Source organism: Apis laboriosa, unplaced genomic scaffold (genome assembly GCF_014066325.1).
Source record: "Apis laboriosa isolate Shangri-la unplaced genomic scaffold, ASM1406632v1 scaffold4_cov146, whole genome shotgun sequence".
NCBI lineage: Eukaryota > Metazoa > Arthropoda > Insecta > Hymenoptera > Apidae > Apis > Apis laboriosa.
The window spans coordinates 1,940,060-1,963,311 of record NW_025223501.1 but is presented as its reverse complement, the minus strand read 5'-3'; the positions used below and the strand labels follow the sequence as shown (position 1 = coordinate 1,963,311).

Here is a 23,252-nt window from a genome sequence, read left to right as displayed (position 1 = left end):
CCTCTTTTCGAGACGAATAATCGAAGAACCAAAAACCTACGATTCATTAATCCCATATATATATTATCCACATATACGCCATGATCAAAGGAATTCAAATCAGGAGGACAGGCGTTTAGTAAAGGAGAGGTAAGGGTCCTAGGTATCCCCTAGGAATTGCCTCGATTTCGAGGGTTGACAGTGGTCAAGAAAGGTTGTCACGACGAAGCATGGATGGAAAAGGGTCGGTCGGTGTCTGGGAATATTTGGGGAAGAATGATGCGTCAAAATATGTCGAGAAAACGTCAAAACGATGGCCGAGAAACGGAGGAACAGGCGTCGGTGCATCGCATGCATCCATCCCTCCTCCCTTAATAAAATTTCTTCTCGGAACCAAGAATTTTCCCCTCCCCCTTTTTAAGATTCGTCTTTCTCTTCCAAGTCGAAATGGAATAAAGTTGGATAAGGGAGGTTGGACTTTGATTGAAGGATCTTAAGACACGGGAATTCCATTGGAAAAAAGCGAATTGTCGTCCGCTCTGGTGAAAATGAATCTGTCACTCAACACGCGAAAATTGTTCGTCGAGATGTCTTCGATTCCTTTCTCAAAAGAATAAGTTCGATTGAATAATTCAAAATGTATCATAGATTACTGTAATTACAACGATTATACGATTCTTAATCTCTTGATTTTGAGAGAAGAATTAAGAAAATATAAATACTTCTTCTTTACGCTTTATAGAGAAGTATAATTTCGAATATCTGGAAAAACACGTAAATTAATAAATACCTGAGTTAACTGTCACTTGGCGCTAGTATCGCGTTCTCACCAAAATAATAGAATCCCAATTCTCAAACGTTTCGCCGAACATCTTCCTTAAAAAAGAATCCTTAAAAATTGCCACTCAACCAACCAACCGATCCAAAATTTCTTTCTCGAAAAATGGGGAAAATTGAATAATTGAAATCACTTCGATAATTTATAATTCGAATTATGTATAACATCCTGTTACAGAACAAACGTTAATTAACTCGAGAACAAGCTCATTTTCAACTATTAACTATTTAATTATTTAAATATTAACTATTTCTCAACTCCGCTTCCTCCTGGAACACCCTGTAGAGGAGCGAACGACCGATCCACATTCTACAGGGTGGATCCGTATGCAAATAGGGCCTCTCTCCTTCCCTCGGCTCCACCCCCGTCCTCGGGCGTCCATTGTGCTACGGGCACGTATGAACCCATACCAAGCCGAGGGGAAACTCGAACGTGCACGGGGGAACGTGTTACACATGTACGAGCGGCCGCTCCAAGTAAGTATATTAATAATAATATACGCGGTGGCTCGGGGATCCGATATAATTATAGTCCGTGCGGTTGGCTACGAAGATAGCATCGACGAAGATTACGCTGGCTACTCAGCAAGAGGGACAAAACCGTTCCGGGGCCCGGCTTTATACTTAGCGAGCCGCGAGCATTAGTGTCCGCGACTCGCTTTTTCTCCACCAAAAAAAAAAAAATATAATAAAAATAAAAATTAAAAAATTCGTTTGGAAATCTTCGACAGTCTTCGTATAAGGAAATTTTCCCTTATATATACATATTTTGTTCTCGTTCTCGTGTCTCTTTCTTTCTCGAGCGAAGAGGAAATAAATTCACTCGGTGTTGGAAATTGGTCAGTCGAGTTTTTTGAACTTAAGTATATATAATAAGGCTTGTTACAAAATATATATTCTCTAAAAATAACGGACGAGGTGATAGATTGAATTCGACGGCTCACCGATGGTTCCATCGTTACCAAAAAAAAAAAAAAAAAAAAAAAAAAAGAACGCAAGATTATTCACAAGAAAAAGCGGGTGAAAATTGCTTCCAATTTCCATCATCATTGAAAAAAACTGAAGAATCAGTTCCTTGCGGTTGCACCCTCCCGTGGCCGGGCAGAGAAGGTAAAAGTTTATCGTGGAAAAACTACTTGCCGCCCCGATACAATATTTACGAGGCGATGCATCACGGCCCAACAATGGCTCATAACACCCTAGAAGAGGAGAAAGGCGCCCCCGCGTATCCGTACCGTGGCGCGGGAGGGGAAGCGGGAGGGGAAGTGGCAGCGGCGGTCTGCATGTGTGCCACGTGTGCGACGAACGCGCACACGCCGCGAACACCCCGAATACCCAGGGGCTCTATCGTATCGGAGGCCGGCAGATAACTCTTATCTCAGCGAGCCAGTATTCTTACGGCGAGGCGCGGGAACCGGGACGGAATGTCGACCTCCAGTCTCGTATCGAGGAAGGAGGGGGAGGGGGAGAGAGGTTTCTTTCGCATTTTCTCTGCGGCGTGAATCGATCCAATAGAGGAAAGTGGAAGGTTTTCTTCGTCGCCCGTCGATTCGATATATATATATATATGTATGTGGTTTCTTTCGGGCGAATTTGTAAAGGAAGGTTCCGCGAGAAAGACAGTTGCGAAAGGAAGGGAAAGATTGAACGGGGTTTGTAGTATATGACAGGTGCGTCTCGTGTCCTCTTCTTTGTTGCTTGATTCGTGTACTCGCTGGCAGGTGTAATTAATTTCTTATATTCTAATTTTATTTAAATCAGCCCGATTTAAATAAAAATTAAGATTATCGGTCGAGGAATTTTTTTTTTTAATAAATAAATGTGATATCATCGTTATATTAAAATATATATAAAATATGTATATTTATATAGGGCTGTACATCTTTGCAACAAGGTATCGTTTCACCTTGTACCTTCTTTTCCTTGCATCTTTTAAAATATTTTTTCTTTTTTCCATTTCGATTTTTTCCAAGATCAAATTTTTTTTATTTCTTTTTAAATTTAGCTTCTTAAGAGGTAAATTAATCGATATCGCAAATATTCGAATTGAAATGAAAATTCTAGTGAAATCCATCGCGATATTATCGTTATATTAAAACATCTTTCAACAATTTTTTCCAAAACTAAATTTCTCTCTTAGTAGTTTATCTCTTCTTAAGAGATAAATTACTCGATATCACAAATATTGAAATGAAAATTCCATCGTCTAGCATGAAATCCATCACGATATTATATTAAAACTTGTTTCAAAAATTTTTTCCAAAACCAAATTTCTCGAGTTTATCTCTTCTTATCACAAATTCGAATCGAAATGAAAATTGCAGCATGAAATCCATCGCGATATTAACGTTATATTAAAACTTTTTTCTTTCTATATTAAAACATCTTTCAAAAATTTTTTCCAAAACCAAATTTCTCGAGTTTATCCCTTCTTATCGCAAATATTCGAATCGAAATGAAAATTCCAGCGTGAAATCTATCGCGAAATTATTTCTTCTTAAATATTCGAATCGAAATGAAGATTGCAGCGTGAAATCCATCGCGATATTATCGTTACACAAAAACTTCTTCCTTTCTATATTAAAACATCTTTCAAAAAATCAAATTACCTCTTCTTAGAGAGATAAATTACACGATATCACAAATATTCGAATCAAAATGAAACTTCTATCTGTACAGGCGCTCCCTCGCAGTAGAAGGAGATAGATTTATCGAGTTGAAGAGATCGGATCGGTTCTGAAAATTCGGGAACGATAATAAATAAATCGTCGTCGCATAAGGGTCGTGTGCAACGTACGTACCCTCGTACAACACACGAGTAATAGAATGGTGGTGGTGGTTGCACGACGACACCCCTGCGCCACGAGGGTCGCCGCCTCCCCCTCCCCCAGGGGTGAGACAGAGTAAATCGACTAAACATATATACCTTCCGGTTCGTTTAACAGGCGAATATGTTTTAGATTTAGAGAGCTCCAGACCTCTCAGGCTGCTCGATAAGTCGGCCAATTAGATTCCTCCCAGCCGAAGGAGATTCCCGATTTCGATCACCCTCCCCTCCCTTCCCCCTTTGTATTTCACAGGGACACACTTTTTTCGATCGAGTTTTACCACAAATTTTTGATTTTTTTTTAATTTCTCTCTTAATAAAAGAAAAGTTGGGGGAAGCTCGTCCAGGAGAAGGAGGAGGGGAGTAAGAAATTTCGAAGGGTAAGAAGCGGACGCCCAGCACTTTGCTTCGATAAACGCCCATCCACGGAAATCTGAATACATTAACCGTGTGACCTTCTTGCTCGAGAGCACCGGTGATGATGACGCGGCGCATTCATTCCCTCCCCTGTTATTAGACCGCTACGTTGTTTCAACTTGGCTGATCGGCCAATTACGTCATACCAACCGTTTCCTGTACTCCTCCTACCGTTCTCTTTGCATCTACTTTAACCTCCTCTCTCTCTCTCTCTCTCTCTCTCTCTCTCTCTCTCTCTCTCTCTCTCTCTCTCTCTCTTCAGTGAGACTCACACGTTTTTCTTAACACGTTATCTTGCGATAGATTTTTGCAGGTATTCGTTAAGGATTCGATTGTTTTTTTATTGAAATATTCTTGAAATATTATTAACTTCTATCTATATTATTAAATCTATACAAATTTTTCGATACTTCAAATCAAATCAAATTGTTTAAAATGTATAATCAAGTGGTTCGAGTATATATATTAATTGGACAAAATTAATTTTCAAATATATAAATAAAATAATCGTTTCGATGGTGTAGTAACAGTCATACGATTTTAATATCACAATTTTAAATCCTCTTTTTAAACTTTTCACAGATTGAACAAAATATATGCAAGATAGATTATACGATCATATGGAAATATTCTGTAAATTTATTAAGAAAGCGTTTCAAACTTCAATTTTATAGTAACGGGTATTTAATATCTATTTTAATTTAAATCGATAAGATTTTTTTTTTTTGTAAATCAAATTAGAAATTCGATACGATATTTTTATACGTTCCATAAGAAACTTTCTTTACCGCCATATTTGATTTGCAAAACTTTGCAAAACTATATTAAAATTAACTCTCCATTTATCGGATTTCTTTGATCCAGGCATTCTTATTTATGGATCAATTTTAATCTTTGCGTCATAATATACACATAATAATATTCCCAATTCTTAATTTTGGCAATTTTTTTAATGATCGATATGCAATACGTCTTCTTTTTATTATAATTTTCACTTTCATCGTTTTCATCCTCCCTTTGTTAAATTATTAATTGAACGAAATTATTTTTCAAAAATATATAAATAAAATAATCGTTTCGATGGTGTAGTAAAATAGTCATACAATTTTAAATCCTCTTTTTAAAATTTTTACAAATTGAATACAAAATACACAGGCAATACGTCTTCTTTTTATTATAATTTTCAGTTTCATCGTTTTCATCCTCCCTTTGTTAAATTATTAATTGAACGAAATTATTTTTCAAAAATATATAAATAAAATAATCGTTTCGATGGTGTAGTAAAATAGTCATACGATACAATTTTAAATCCTCTTTTTAAAGTCTTTACAAATTGAACAAAATACACAGGCAATACGTCTTCTTTTTATTATAATTTTCATCGTTTTCATCCTCCCTTTGTTAAATTATTAATTGAACAAAATTATTTTTCAAAAATATATAAATAAAATAATCGTTTCGATGGTGTAGTAAAATAGTCATACAATTTTAAATCCTCTTTTTAAAGTTTTTACAAATTGAACAAAAATACACAGGCAGATTAATCATTATAGAAATTAATAATATTTCAAACTTCAATACAGATCCATATGCATGGGATAATTTTACAGGATAGGATCGTCCTATGTACAGTAATTTCTTATTTCAACGAGCATTCTTTCCTCGATCCATCCGTTTCTTTAGAATACCTCAAGGTTCCATTTTATCGAATATTCGAAATATTCGTATTCCAATTTTCCTGCTATCATCCCTTACATCATCTTCTTTTCTTATCCCATATATACACGTAATTAAATGCAACGTTAATTTAACAAGAACAAAGAAACAATTCGAATTACCTCCCATTCGTTCGAACCATCCTTCTGTCCATCGTTTCGATAGATTTTTCAATGATTGGCGGAGCCATTACACGAGTAAGAGTGGCGAGGTTAAACAGTGGCGGGATTAGTAAGGCGGCAGGTTGATAGTCCTCCTCCGGTAAACTATCGAATAGGAATGGGCCTGTGCCCATTAAGAAACCCCTTAACGAGGGTTACGTGGCAAGGACGTAACGCGGAGGAGACACCCCCCGTGGCGATCCAAACACCGCCCGTGTAATTCGCATCTGCTCAGAAACGAGTTGGCCTCATTTTCGGATAAATTTATCGAATTCTCTATACGCCATACGATTTACATGGAATAATACGAATAAATTTAGAGTCATGTGAGTTGTTAACGTTTCCACAGATTTTCCAATAATTTGGAAATTTGACGGATTTTTGAGATTTTTTTGAGATTTTTGAGACGTTTGAGGGGCGAGTCTCGGTCGCACAGCGGCTTGAAAGATATTGGAGAATTGGGAGAACAGATTTTGAGATTTTGTATGGATTACATGTATATTTATTTATTGTTGAATTCGTTAATATAAAAATAATAAAATTGCGTTTAATTGTATAATATAGGAAAGAGAATGCAAGGAATGAATATATGAAAAATGTAGAAATATATGTAACATATAATATAATTCTCTCTATTCTCAATTGGGGAGAACTTGAATTTTAAAGGGATGCAGCCGTCGATGTTTTATGGAAAAGATAAGAATGCTGTTAGGATCAATGTATTACCAGATAGTGTGATTCAGTAGTTGAAGACGAGTCTGGCAATGGAAAGGAAGAAGTAATAAAAGGCAAAGATGATGATGTTCCTTTGCAACAGTTATTCTCATCTTCCAAACCAAAAAATTTTATTATTTATTTCATATAACCATACTCATTTTTTAAATAGACTAACAGCCACATATGTACATATATATATATTTTTTTTCAACTCGTTCAATAAAAATTTATACAGAGCGTTAAAATAAAATAGAAAAAAAAAAATAAAATAAAATTACGAAATAAAAATGAAAAATATGCCATATAACGTTATTCACTGGTATTTGGAACCCGATGACTCGCGTAACGAGATACACGGATTGGACAGTAATTCAAATTACTACAAATTATTACGACAAGAGAGGTGATCGAATTGAAAAAGAATCGAAGAAAAAAAATGCAAAATAATAATTATTGGCTATTCTCAGAAAAATCTGCGTGGCAGACGATAAATAACTCGCAACTCAATATACATAAACAAAATCTCGCCTCGAATCGCTACTTTCGCCCTTTCGATTGAAAAGAGTCGTAAAATAAAAATATGCTATATAACGTTATTCACTGGTATTTGGAACTCGATGACTCGCGTAACGAAAAAAAATGCAAAATAATAATTATTGGCTATTCTCAGAAAAATCTGCGTGGCAGACGATAAATAACTCGCAACTTAATATACATAAACAAAATCTCGCCTCGAATCGCTACTTTCGTCCTTTCGATTGAAAAGAGTCGTAACACGAAATCTGTCACGAAGAATAACACAATAAATATCCAAACGACTATTAAGAGATTAAGAGTAAAAAAAGTAAAAAAAAAAAAAAAAAAAAAAAAATAAAAAAGGGGGTGGTGCGTAGATTCGAGGGGTGCCAGGGCACGTTCCTCGAATGCTAGGGTCCGGTACTGCTGCCCTCTCTCTCTCTCCCCTCCCCTCTCCCTCCCAGCGTCTCCATTTCGAGCGAATGAATGGAATTAGTGAGGAGGCTAGCTGAATAATATCGCTTCTATCTGTGGGGGCTAGACCGGGAGCTTGAAACGTATCAGCTCGGCGTATCTGCATAGACGACGAGGACGACGGGACACGATGTGCTCATGCCCCGTCATAGGAAACCAGCTTTTCTCTCTCTCTCTCTCTCTCTCTCTCTTCTCCATTCGCTTTCCCTCCTCCCCTCCTCGTTTCATTCGCCATTTCTTCCAACTCGCGTATTCCTTTTTTTTTTTTTTTTTTTCCCCATTCGCCACGAGGGTATTCCTCAATTTTCCTCCTATTATTATTATTATACGCTTTTTGGAGATATATATATATATATATTTTTTTTACTCTTTTTTCTTTTTTTTTTTTTCCAACGTCCACGATGATCAAAGCGAGGAGACGTCTCTTCTTCCTGTTTGACACAAGCTTTCACGCGAGTTTGCACGAAACGGTGCACAAAGCGAGAGGAAGAAAGAGGGCTTTGTCCCCTATCCCCCTCTTCTAATTAGACGGCCGCCTGAGAAATTATTTCTTTGTCGAGGATGTAACCAGTTATATATATATATCTTGTCGTTGTAATTAATTCTAATTAATACGTGTCTCGTCGAGTTCAAGTCTCTCACCCTCTCGGACGTTCTCCAACAACCTGACTCTGAGAACCTCCTCGACCTCGTTGTTTTAACCTAACGTTCGAGAATTTTTAATATATATGTATATTATTGTTATTCGTTTCAATCAAAGTGCCTTTATTTCGAGGAGTCTTGTTGGCGCGTTTTTAACGTTTGAAAACAAGCCTTTGACAATGGCTACTGTTAATTACACAGACTTTACTCGTAACTTGTTTTTCTTGCTTCTTCCCGAGTAATAAACAAGTAAAAGTATCCCGAAAATGTCATTACAATCACACGAGTTTTTCTTACAATTTTCTTAAATAAACCACTAAATGTCAGCTCTCGAGATATAATAATAGCTATTTAAAATTGGACGAATATATATACGAAAACAACGTTTCGATTTCTCTTTCGGAGATCACGAAAGACCCCTTGAGCTTTTCATATTGAAAAATGTTAATACTCGTAGAAATTCGTGGCCCTTGGTTCGAACGTTCGTCCAACAAGAGAGCAATCAAAGGACATCCTGTTATCCCCAAGAAGGGACAGGAGAGGGAGAGGGGAGACCGTGTTCAACGCGACGCGTTGATTTGGCTACCGTCTTGCCACACCTTTCCCCCCTCCCCCAGAATAACAGAGGGTTAGATCTAGGTTTTTATTTAATCCACGATTAAATGAAAAGGTGGTTAATAGAGGCTTTCCTTCTTTTTTTCAGGGAATCTTCGTTTGGTCCAAATAAGGAGGCGCGTGGGCGGGGTGGCCGTGAAAATAAATTACCAGAGTGACTTGCCCGTTGAGGAGAATCGGCCAGGTGTCGAGATTGATACCATCCCCATATTGTCGCGCTGCCCACCTACGGCTAACCATCGGGCTGCTACCAGTCCCCACGGGGGGACCTAGCCCAACATAACCGAACGTACGACATCCTCCCCTCCCCCCCCCCTCCCAAACTCTCTCATCCTTCCTCGTCCGATCGATTATTGTATTCGTTTTCGAAATAGGAAAGGAAGGAATAATACCTGTTATAACCTTCTCCAAGGGAAAGAAAAAGAAGAGGAGTTTCGAGGGCGTTGCTTTTTTTTAGTTTCGAAGGGAGGAAAAGAAAGGGAAGGAAAGTTTACTCGGAGAGAAAGTTTAAAATTACTTCTATCTTATATCTATGTTGACTGGAAAACAATAAATAAAATATACCGGTTCAGCTGAATGAATATATATTTAATTATACGCGTATCTGTTTATAAAACATTTGAAATACGTGTATCGAAGAGAAAGAAATAGCTACCGATTATGAAATAGTAATGTTGCTGACAACATTCAATAATGAAATCATATATATATATATATATATATAAAATTTCAGTGAACTTTAAATTCTATAACAATTTACTACTTATTATATCTACTTATATCTATTAATTATCGTAGAAAAATTCTCTTTCTTCCATTCTTGTAATAATTCACGAAACTCTCAACACAATTCCGCGCAAATTCCCCTGGATTTCGAATCCCCTTGGACGACGGATGGACAATGGTCCCCCTCCCCGACAGGGGAGAGCGAGACCTGCCAACAACCGCAAACAACGAATCCCCCTCTCGAGAGAGGGAATTCGTCCTCCCTCGGATGCACCTCCCGCCGAGGAAGGCGAGGAAGACGCGGGGAATTTTTCGTCGCCGCGCCACCCGACAACGGGCCCCGACAATGCTCGGCAAATTACGGCCCAATACTCCTAATAGTCAAAATACACAAAATCGGCTCGTTAATCGGGGCGGAGGATCTGGTAGATGGCAGGCGCTGCATCGTGCGACCGCAAACCGCAGCTGTATTTTCGTTTATCGGCGATCGCCGATCTGCGGATTTTCGGTTTTTACGGCCGAGGAAGGGAAAGGGGAGGGGAGAGGCCGCCCTCTATCCCCCCCCCGGTGAGAATGGAACCCCGCTTTCACTTCGGTTTTTCGAGACATTTTTTTTTTTCGAGGATGAGGAAAGAAAAAAAGAGAAGGAGGAGGAGGAGGAGAGGAAATATTGAATATTGAAAATAATTTTGGGTTAATTTTGGATTGGATTGGAAAATTCGACGAGTCTGTTTCCGTTGTTTGATTCAGTCCAAGCTTAACTTTCTTAGTTGGAGGAGAAGGGGAAAGATGGATTATTTTGAACGGGGAAATAATTTTAAATTACGAATTACATTGGACACGCGTCTCCAAATCTTCAGTTTCAACCTCACAATCGTATATAATCATCGAAATAGAGAAATATTTTGTTATCCATAATAGCACGAATCTGAAAATCTAGTAATACAAAACGAGCAAAATACAATAAACAAATAAATAAACTTATAGATACTCTTCGACGACTTCTGTTCGAAAACTTTAAAAGTTGCATGATTAAAAATTTCCATCACGTGATTGGTGTATATATATTCCAAAAAATTTTCCATCAAAACTTGAAACCTCGTCCAACAATGAACTCGTTCTCTTCCTCGTCCCGTCGAGCGCCAACGGAGAAAGAGAGAGATAGATAAATAGAAAGAGAGAGAGGGGGGGGGAGGCTCGCGGGAGAGCAGCGTGTCAGGCAGCTGTCGCCCATTCTGCGCCATTGTCGCGCGATGTTTTGAGTGTTCCCGAACACTGGAGAACACCCGGTATTGTCCTGCTCCCGGAGATCCAACGATTACGCGCATCGAGATACCAATCTCATCTGCATCCCTCCTCCTCCTTCGAGCCCCTTCGAGCCGCGGTTTGGGTATACGTGTGTGCGCGTACAACCGAAACCAAACGCGTAGAACCGAAACCGGGGATAGGATGGAAGGGAAAGAGGGTCGAATATCGTTGGACGCGAATTTGGATGGTCGGATTAACGGCTAACCGCGTCGGGACAACCTTGTTAAGGGTTGGGAAAAATTTGACGAGGCCTTAAAGAGAAACGATTCCCCTCCCCCTCCAATGAAATCCTCGTTCTTGGATGGAACTTTGCCTTCGCTTGTTTTATAAATATAATTAAATTTTATAATAATTAAAAGTGGATAATTAAAAGTGGGAAATCGTGGATTTCTTTGGGTGTGTGTGTGTGTTTTTTTTTTTTTTTTTCTTTGGAATGAGATAAAATGATTGATGTTAAGGACGATGATTTATCGTGATCGATAAATGGTGGATTTAAGGATGGTTAATGCTTGGATAGTTGAAAGTAGAAAATTTGAAGTGAAAGTCTTTTTGTTTAGTTGCGTCAATTTTTTTTTAGTTTGTGTTTTCTTGAAATGTGGATAATTGATAAGTAGTATTGGATGGATGGAATTATTATTCTCGGATGTATATTATATTTGATTTAAAAGATCAACTCTTAAATTTCAGATTTCATGTAATGAAATTTTAAAAAATAATTTATAAAATTTATTTTAGTTTGACAAATATAATGTTACATTTAAAATTAACTAATCTTTTATATTTTATACTCAATTTATTATATTATTTATTATATTTATTATATTATTATATTATTATATTATATTATACTCAATTTAAGGAAAAATTAAATGAAGTTGATTCAATAATATAATTGGTATAAATATCTATGATTTATTCCACAAATTTCTGAGCATTGAGCAAAAAAGATTCCTGGTCGTTTTCTATAATTAAATTCAATTGGTTAATACGTCCTGGTACTGCATCAACTTTAATACCTAATGATGGAACAGTTCGTGAGTGAATTACATCTGTTGATGAAGTGATTAATCGTAAAGGAATTCTTATTGGAATTACTATACGATTATCAGTTTCTAATAATCGAAATTAATTTAAATTTCTATGGTTCAATATATAAGAATCGAATTCAATATTATTAAATTCAGGGTATTCGTATGATCAATATCATTGATGGCCAATTGATTTAATAGAAAAAAATGGATTTACAATTTCATCAATTAAATACAAAATTTTTAATGATAGAAAACAAATGATTAAAAGTACAAAAATTGGAATAATAACTGTTCAAATAGTATATAGTGGGGAAGGTTTTGTGTTTATACGTGGATTTCTTCAGTTTGTGATCGATAAATGATGGATTGGAGTGAAATTCTTTTGCTAAGGATAGTTAATGCTTGGATAGTTGAAAGTAGAAAATTTGGTGGAAGTTTTTGTATTTATTTTATTTTGTATTTTTTTGCTCAAGTGGATTTTTGAAATGTGGATAATTGATAAGTAGTGGATGGATGGAATTATTATTTTTGGATGTGGGGAAGGTTTTGTGTTTATACGTGGATTTCTTCAGTTTGTGTTTTCTTGAAATACGATGAGAATTTTTGTCCACGAATGAAAGGATTAGAATGTGTTTTTTTCTCTTTCTCTCTCTCGTTGGCGGATAATTAATCTTGAAAGTAGAAAATTTGCAAATTCTTTAATTGTACATACGGATTTCTCTAATTTGTATTTTTTATTTAATTAATATCGAAGATAGAATAGAAAGTTTGAAATATTTGTGTTTAAATATATGTAGATTTCTTTGGTTTCTTTCTTTTTTTTTTTTTNTTTTTTTTTTTTTTTTTTTTTTTTGGAAAAAGAAATAATTTGGATATTAATTTTTGTCGATAAATGCTTTTATTAATCCGTGTCTCGTTGAAAAATTTGCAAGTCTTGTACGTGGATTTCTCTAATTTGTATTTAATTAATATCGAAGATAGAAAGTTTGAAATATTCGTGTTTAAATGTATGTAGATTTCTTTGATTTCTTTCTTTTTTTTTTGCAAAAAGGAATAATTTGGATATTAGTTTTTGTCGTTGAGAAATTAATCAATCAACATTGAGGATGGAAAATTTGGTAAAAAGCAGATCTTGATAAATTTCCTCAATCTTGTTGAGAAACGTGTAACCAATATTTGAAGATAGAAAATTCCTCGAAACCATTCGAATCTCGTCGATATTAAGAACAGATATTAAAAAGCGTATAATTAACATCAAAAGAAACGCGAATATTTGAATGAATTCTTTCCAGAGGCTTATATTTATCAAAATTTCTCTTTCCTGCGAGAAAAGAATATTTTTCAAGAGAGAGAGAAAAAAAAAAAAACGAAAGTTGGAAATATTTTTTAATTCAAAACAAAACCCAAAAATCGAATAATCCACGAATAATTAATCGCGAGTAATCAGCCTCCCCCCGTTCGAAGAATTTCGCGGAATGCGAGACGAAACTATTTCACAACTATTCGCGCAAACGTCGAAACGTCGAATAAATAAATAAATAAATTCGGTAAAGGATCTCGATTCGATAAATCAGAATCGAGAGTCCGCGGAAAAATTTCACAATAAGTTTCCCGCGGAACCGCGTGTACTACCCGGGCTGTAAATCAGATAAATCCGTTTTCCGTGTTATCTGGCGGCCTTTTCAAAAATACATTTTTTACACTTCGTATATTTACAATCGGCAGATGATCTCGAATTAACGCGGCCCATAAATCAGTATTAGTTCGTACGACCGCAAAACAAAAAAACAAAAAAAAAAAAAAAAAAAAAAAAATAAAAAAAAACGCAGCGAGAGAGAGAGAGAGAGAGAGAGAGAGAGAAGAGAGGAGGAGGAAAAAAAAATAGCCTTGATCGAGATTAATTCCGCGCACCCGTTCGACGACAGTCCAGTTTTTATAAGCCGCTGCATAATGCCGATAACTTATCGGATTGGTATCGCGAAACGATACTCCACCCCCGCTGTTTCAACGACCGCAACACGATACAGGAGAGAGAGAAAAAAAAAATATATATATATATATATATATATCATTTTCAATATCCCCGTGATTTTTCTCCTCTCGAAATCACGTTTGTTTCGATGCATTTCGGGTAAAAGGATTGCGTCCCGGATTGTGTAGGAAAAATTTTAATCGATGGTACGTATTAAAAACGTATTTAAAAAGATAGAGTTCGAAAAAAAAAGTTCAAAGTGATAAGAGTACACAATATTTTTATACGATATTTATTACAATATTTTATATTGTAAAATATTAAGAATTTTCACAATGCATTAAATATTTAATGCAATTTAATAAACGTTTATTATTATAGAAGAGTGGATAGATAAGGTGCTGCCACCATATCGATACCGAATTTCGTTTGTCTCGACGTAATTTCCTTATTCTCGTTCCGACCGCCGAGGTGTAAACACGTGCTCGACGACGTGTGCTAGGTAAATACACACACATATATACATATATATATATTACTTTCTATTACAATACGGATATAATTATCAATTTTACGCCTTCATAATCCTTCTATTCGATTCTAAAAAAACGTACTTGTCGTTTCCCTTCCCTCCCTTTTTTAATCCTTTTTCCAAGATTATTTTTTCAAGCATATATACATATATATATATATTATTTTCTATTAATACGGATATAATTATCAATTTTACGCCTCCATAATTCTTCTACTCCATTCTAAAAAAACGTACTTGTCGTTTCCCTTCCCTCCCTTTTTTAATCCTTTTTCCAAGATTATTTTTCCAAGCCCTCTCCTATGAAACCTAAGTAAGAATATTAAGAAACGTAAAATAGACAGAATGTCAACAAAAACAGCGTGACTCATATTCGTGGCTCGCAGCACCAGGCTTATCTATGTTTACGAAACCGTTTATTATTACGACGCAATTTTTGTCGACTTTTGTCCATTCCGTTCCGAAAACCGTTTAACTATATAAACGAAATTAATTATTACTTTTCAGAAAGCATTCATTGATATACGAACTAGATCGTTCACTTATATAACACGATACTCGTTAGATATTACTTTTTAAACACGAAATATTTAAGTTTTTTCACACACATTTGTACACATAACACTCGTTAGTCATTTTTACTTTTTAAACTCGATATATTTAATTTTTTCGAATCGCTTATTACACGTGCATTTACACGCACAACACTCGTTAGTTATAGTTACTTTTTAAACACGAAATATTTAAGTTTTTCCACACATATTTGTACACGTAACACTCGTTGGTCATCTTTACTCTTTAAACTCGATACATTTAATTTTTTCGGATCGCTTATTACACGCACAACACTCGTTAGTTATCGTTACTTTTTAAACTATAGAAATATTTAATATTTTTCGGATCATTTACTTGCATCACACTCGTACTCACGTATAAAGTTACAATTACTTTTTGAACTACTTTTTCGAGTTTTTCGGGAAGAGGGAGGGGGAAAAAAATCACGAGGCACACGCGTCGTTTCCTCTCGCGTTGCCACCCACGATACCCAGACGACGTCGCCAAATATTTACAAGGGAGACGGTACAAAGGAGGGGACAAAAACGAGAGAAGAGGAAGCGAGAAGGGAAAGGCGTGTTCCGGGAAAACACGCGTGCATAACGAGACGATCCCAAGAAGAAGACGATCCTCCCCCTCCTTTTACGAGGAAGGGAGAAGAGAAAAAGAAAGAAGAAGAGAGGAGAAAAGGGTTTAACGCGCAATTGGCTTTGACCGAGCCGGAAAGAATCGCTGACAGGAACGTCGATGAAGTGTCGCGGTCTCGCTACACTTCGTAATTAATTGCCGGAATCGAGATCCCTCCCTCCGATTTTTTTTTCCTTTTTTCCTCACTCGTGTTCCTCTCCTTTGTTCCTGGAATTTTCAACGGCCGTCGCAGAGAAGTGGTTTCTTGGTTCTCTCTCTCTCTCTCTCTCTCTCTCTCTCTCTCTCTCTCTCTCTCTCTCTCTCTCTCTCTCTCTCTCTCTCGAAAGAGATTCGAAAAGGATTGGAATTGCTCGAGGGCAAGAGGGAAAGAAAAAAAAAAAAGAAAAAAAGAAAAAGAAAAATTTAGCACGGCCGATTTATTCACGACGATGCGTTCAACGACTCGCTTCTTGTTCGTATTATCACCTGGATACGCGGAGCGTGAAATTCCCTGCCATCGGCTAACTGCTTTTCATACTTGTTGAAAATGGTTCACTCGATGATCGTGTATTTTATATTAGACTTTATTTTCGTGTTCTTTTTTCTTTGCAATGTAATTTTGATCTTTTCTTTTCGATAAATTGGATATCGGAGATCTCTTCGCAATTTTATTTTTTTTGGTTACTTTGCGGTAAGTTTTTTTTCTTTTATATATGTATATTTATTTATTTATTTGTTTATTTATTTATCGATATTTTTTGATACTTTGAAGCAGATAGATCTTTAGATAGATTCGAAATTTAACGAGATATATAAATTAAACCGCAAGATTAACATCTCAACATCAATTTCGATTATTCAATTTAACAAATTACAAATGATTTTTGTATATTTATCGAAGCTTTATAACTCGATATATATATTGAAAATATTTCAACTTTTATTTGCATCATGAACTATGCAATTTCGATTATTTTAACCAATCATAAATTCGTAAATAATTTTCGTATATTCGTCAAAATTATATATATATATATATATACGATGAAAGAAATGACGAATGCAAGAAAATATTTCAACTTTTATTTGCATCATAAACTATGCAATTTCGAACCAATCACATATAATTTTCGTACACATCGAAGCTTTATAATTCGATATATATATATATTGAAAATATTTCAACTTTTATTTATATCATGAAATATGCAATTTCGATTATTTTAACCAATCACAAATTCGTGAATAATTTTCGCATATTCGTCAAAATTTTGTATATATATTAATGATGAAAGAAATGACGAATGCAAGAAAATATTTCAACTTTTATTTGCATGAACTATACAATTTCGATTATTTTAACCAATCAGAAATTCGTGAATAATTTTCGTCGAAATAATATATATATATATATATATATATGTATACAAATGACGATAGAAAAAAATATTTCAACTTTTATTTGTATCATAAATTATTCGTAAACAATTTCGAACCAATCACAAACTCGCGTATAATTTTCGTACATTTGTCGAAGCTTTATAATTCGATATATATATATTGAAAACATTTCAACTTTTGTTTGCACCATGAATTATAATTTCGATTATTTTAACCAATTACAAACTCACTGATTTGCATATTTGTCGAAATAATACTTTATAACTCAATATATATATATCACATTGGATACGCGTCTCCTCGTTTAGTCGAAACTTTCCTTTCTCCTTTAGTTATTATTTTTTCCACCTTTGGAAGATAGGATTGTTGGGAATATCGTTTCACTCGAACGTTATTTCGTTTTCACCGGTCGACAACAAAACGAGGGAATTTTCGAGGGAGAGGACGAAGAACAAAACCTTGTCGTAGAAATCGTAATGGGTGCGCAACAATTGCAAGCGCGTACCTTGTACCTCGTAAATCTCGTATCAGCTTTAATTTCGAGTTATCACGGGGGCGGTCATTGGAACTGGCCACCGATAACACAGGACGGGAAGAGACTTTTCCAAAGAATAACGGGAACCTGCTCGTATTCCACTCGTTCCTAAACATGCGTATCCAATATAATATATATATATATTGAGTTATAACAGTTAGACGAATATGCAAAAATCAGCGAGTTTGTGATTCGTTAAAATAATAAAAATTGCATAATTCATGATGCAAATAAAAGTTGAAATATATTTTTAATATATATATCGAGTTATAAAAATTAGACAAATATGCAAAAATCTGCGAGTTTGTGATTCTTTAAAATAATAAAAATTGCATAATTCATTTTTGCATATTTGTCTAATTTTTATAACTCGATATATATATATTGAAAATATATTTCAACTTTATTTGCATCATGAATTATGCAATTTTTATTATTTTAACGAATCACAAACTCAAATAAAAATTGGTGGCAAATAAAAATTGAAATATATATAAAAATAAATAAAAATTGAATAATAAAAATTGCATAATTCATTTTTGCATATTTGTCTAATTTTTATAACTCGATATATATATATTGAAAATATATTTCAACTTTATTTGCATCATGAATTATGCAATTTTTATTATTTTAACGAATCACAAACTCAAATAAAAATTGGTGGCAAATAAAAATTGAAATATATTTTCAATATATATATATATATATATCAAGGTATAAAAGTTAGACAAATATGCAAAAATCAGCGAGTTTGTGATTGGTTGGTGGTAAATAAAAATTGAAATATATTTTCAATAAATACATATATATATAAAAATTATAAAAATTAGACAAATATGCAAAAATCAGTGAATTTATGATTCGTTAAAATAATCGAAATTGCATAGTTCACAATGCAAATAAAAATTGAAATATATCTTCAATATATATATATATATATATATCGAGTTATAAAAATTAGACAAATGTGCAAAAATCACTCGCGAGTTTGTGATTCGTTCGAAATTGCACGATGATGGATGAAATATTTTCTATTCACCGTCGTCCGTTTAAAAGAAATAAAAGAATCGATAGGCATTCGTCAATTTAATTTAAATCTAATTTCCCATGTATTCACGAAAAAGAAAAATTAAAAATTGAGAAAATAATCGTACATATATTATCCTTTCTTCGTCGAAATTAATTTAATCCAGTCAAAATACAAAATTTTCAACGAGTTGCTTCACCTAATATATTTCATGTTCCAGAAACCTCTACGAATTTCCAAAAATCGTTTCCACGAAATATCGACCTCCAACAAAAATAAAATATAAAAAAAAAATAATAAATATATATACAAAAAAAATAAATATACTAAAAAATAATATACTAAAAATAAATAAATAATATACTAAAAATATACTATATAATATAAAATATACTATAAATAAATATACAAAAAAAATATAATAAAAATAATAAAAATAAATAATAAATATATATATATATATAAAAAAAAAAAAAAAAAAAAAAGAAAAAGAAAAATCGAATTTTCGATGAAGCGCGCGACGTGAAACGAAACGAGGAAGGTTTCCGCGAGAGGATTAGCAGGAAGGAGGGAGGGGGGGGGGGGGGGCGATAGATCGAAGGGGCGGCTCGGTTTTCAACGTCAATTAACGGAGGCCACGCGTGGACGCTCGTAAATCAATTACGTGGAGCGTGGAGATGGCCGTTCGAGAGACGAGTCAAGATCTAACTAGCTAATTAAATTCAACAAGGCCTTATTACATTAATTCCTAGGCCAGAAGAATCGCAAGAATCGAGAGACACTGATCAGGCTTCCTGTCCCTAGTAGGATGGACGGATGGACGGATGGATGGATGGACGGCGATTAGCCAAGATGGCGAAAGAATTTTTTAGAAGTCGAGTCGAATCGATCGAAAGGAAGGGGGGAGGGGGAGGAGGGAAGAAATTGAGGGGAGAGCTGTTCACCTCCCCCTCCCCTCCCTCCCCCGATTATCCCTCTCGGGTCATTAGCGTGATTCGTTGGCCTGGAAACGGATGGATGGATTCTCGGTCAGGTGGCAAGTGGAAAATGCCCATTTTCCTCTTCGAGCAAGTCGGAGGAAATCCGCTCTACTTTCAGGTAACGGATTAAAGGGACTAATAAGGTAAAGGTTCCTGGTGATTCGAACCGAAATCTGCCCGATTATTCGCCACGGGTCGAAACAATGAGGGGATTAGGAGCAAGCAAGTCCCCATCCTCTCTTATTCCCTCGAAACTTGCGGCTCTCTTATTATTACTTTTCATACCGGTTTCTCGAAGGATCCGAAATTTTGGAAAGTTTTGGAGAAGTTAATTCGAAAGAATTATTTCGTCGAGTGTCGAAATGTTTCATTCCTTTTTTTTTTTAATTGAAGAAAGAGATTTAATTTTTATATATTTTTGGGGGTTGGGTGGAAAGTAAGTGTTTGTTTTCTTTCACGAAATTTTTCGAAACGTGGCGTGTCTTTAAACGTTTGAAAATTAATTTTGACAATTATTAATTGTTAATTACGCTTTCTTCTTCAGAGATTTCGTAATTTTTTTCCTTGGTTGAACATGAGCATTCTCACCTTTTTGGTAATAAAAGAGTAAAATATGTCGAAAATTCTTTTGTTATCACGCAGAATAGAACGAATTTTTCTTACAAATAACCAACGAAATTCTCGTAATAACACGGTTTAGAACGAAGTTGGTCGGATAAACGTTCAACTCGCGTGAAAAAACGAAATTACTTTCCGAACAACCCAATAAAAGAATTCCTCGAATTCTAAGATTTCTTCTAGAAGATTAATTCTTCTAGAAATCTTCTAGAAATCCAATTTCTAAAATCCAAAACTTTTCCTTTCAAAAAAACGTTCGAGGATACGTTTAGTAATCTTTCTTCCAAGATCGAAAATCCTTATTATTTAAACCCTCTCCTCCTCCTAGATATACGAAACATGACGCACAGTGGTTCGAACAACGTATTAAAAGTGAACAAAATTCATTTTCAAGTAATTTGAAAAATAATCAAAACTCTTGTACATTAAAATTTGTAATCCTCTTTTCAAACGAACTGATCGATAACATTTCAATAATTGAAAAAATAATTTCTGCAAATTAAGAAGCATTATTAATATTTTCTTTTTTATCTTTACATTAATCGAATGCCAGTTATTAATATTATACGTGATATTTCGAATAGGAAGAAAAAATAATTTTGTCCAGTTCGCCGGCCCTATTCCTCCCAAACCACTGTTGAGCCACGTTTGAACGGTATTCACCGGCGATCATAGGGGTTGGCCGTGAAGAAAGAGACCAGAGAGGCCAGAGAGAGGAGGGGGGGGGGGGAGGAGGAGGAGGAGGAGGAGGAGGAGAGGTACGTGACGCAGACGTCACATTAGATTTGGAGAGCAAACGTGCGTGCTCACAAACGTATCTCGCGATAATCTCCTCCCTCTGTGTCTCTCTTTTCAACCCTCTCTTCACCCTTTGCTTTTCGCGGCATCCAGATACCGCTCCAGATAATCTCGATCTACGCCAAACACCGCGACCGGCTAAACCCTTCCACCGCCGGATAATATAGATAGCATTCAACGAATCTCCTCTCTCTATCTCTCTCTATCTCTCTCTATCTCCCTCTGTGTCACGCCCAGTGTACCCACGATTCCGTCCCTTTGATTCCGTCCCCGTTTTTCGAGACCTGTTTCTTCTTCTCCTCCTGGCCCGTTGATACGTTGTCGTCGTCGTCGTCCTCCGTGATGTGCGCCGGATGCGGAACACGCGCGCCCCTCTCGCCCCTTTTTTTCCATCCTTTCGAACGATGAAAATGGAATACGAAACGTGTGAAAATGTATGAAAGGAGAGAGGGAGGGCGCTTCTTTTTTTTCTCGAGCGATTTTTCGAAATTTGAAATTTGGATTTGGATTTGAGCAGTGAAAATAATAAATAAAATGTACTGGATTTTGTTAAGATGAAAAGGGAAGAAGGGAGAGCGTTTCTCGTAATTTTCGAACGTGTGCGATTTTTCGAAATTTGAAATTTGAAATTTGAAATTTGGATTTGGATTTGGATTTGAGCAGTGAAAATAATAAATAAAATGTAGGATTTTGTTAAGATGAAAAGGGAAGAAGGGAGAGCGTTTCTCGTGATTTTCGAACGTGTGCGATTTTTCGAAATTTTAAATTTGGATTTGGATTTGGATTTGGATTTGAGCAGTGAAAACAATAAATAAAATGTAGAATTTTTCTAAGATGGAAATGGAATATGAAACCTATGAAAACATATGTAGGAAGAGAGGTAGAGAAAGCGTTTCTTTTTTTTCTCGTGTTTTTCAAGTGTGTGCGATTTTTCGAAATTTGAAATTTGGATTTGAATTTGAGTAATGAAAATAATAAATAAAATGTAGGGTTTTGTTAAAATAAAAATGGAATACGAAACGTGTGAAAATGTATGAAAGGAGAGAGGGAGGGCGCTTCTTTTTTTTCTCGAGCGATTTTTCGAAATTTGAAATTTGAAATTTGGATTTGGATTTGGATTTGAGTAATGAAAATAATAAATAAAATGTACTGGATTTTGTTAAGATGAAAAGGGAAGAAGGGAGAGCGTTTCTCGTAATTTTCGAGCGTGTGCGATTTTTCGAAATTTGAAATTTGGATTTGGATTTGAGTAGTGAAAATAATAAATAAAATGTAGGGTTTTGTTAAGATGAAAATGGAATATGAAATGTATGAAAACGTATGTAGGGAGGGAAGGAAGAAGAGAAAACGTAATTTCTCGTAATTTTCGAGCGTGTGCGATTTTTCGAAATTTAAAAATTTGGATTTGGATTTGAGCAGCGAAAACAATAAATAAAATGTCAAATTTTTCTAAGATGGAAATGGAATATGAAAAACCTATGAAAACATATGTAGGAAGAGAGGTAGAGAAAGCGTTTCCTTTTTTTCTCGTGTTTTTCAAGTGTGTGCGATTTTTCGAAATTTGAAATTTAGATTTGGATTTGGGCAGCGAAAACAATAAAATATGATTTTGTTAAGATGAGAATAGAATATGAAAACGTATGCAGGGGGAAAAGGAGGAAAGATTTTTTTTCTTCTAATTTTCGAGCGTGTGCGATTTTTCGAAATTTGAATTTTGGATTTGGATTTGGGCAACGAAAGCAATAAATAAAATGTAGGATTTTGTTAAGATAAAAATAAAATATGAAACGTATGAAAATATATCCAAAAAGAGAGGGAGAGAAAAATTTCTTTTTTTTTCTCTCGTGTGCGATTTTTCGAAATTTGAAATTCGTTAAATAAAATGTAAAGTTTTGCTGAAATATATGAATATATATTTAATTATATACGTATCTGTTTAACGTTTGAAGTGTATCGAATGTTGCTGCAAACGAAATTTCAGTGAACTTTAAATTCTATATAACGAAAAGCGAGTTCGAGAAAGAAAGAAGAGAAAGAGAGAGAAAAAGAGAGAGAGAGGTACGAATCTAAGGTACGAATCTGTCGGTTCACGGACGGCGGCCTCTATATAATTATTCTCGATCCAGGATACACGTATCTTTGCGAGGAAGGGCTCGCGCGCGGCCGACTATCCAGCTATCTTTATAGCTTATGTTGCAACCGCTTTGGGCAATTTCGTGATCGACGGGTGGGGCGGGT

At 35.2% G+C, this 23,252-nt stretch overlaps 1 long non-coding RNA gene across 1 annotated transcript in view; it reads left to right on the top strand.

Moving 5' to 3' along the window:
• Positions 1 to 11,605, top strand: part of LOC122717145 — an 83,516-nt gene extending 71,911 nt beyond the window's left edge. Inside the window, exon 3 of the long non-coding RNA XR_006347156.1 lies at positions 8,990 to 11,605. This is a non-coding gene — a long non-coding RNA (uncharacterized LOC122717145). The remainder of the gene's footprint in view (positions 1 to 8,989) is intronic.
• The last annotated feature ends 11,647 nt before the right edge of the window (positions 11,606 to 23,252 follow it).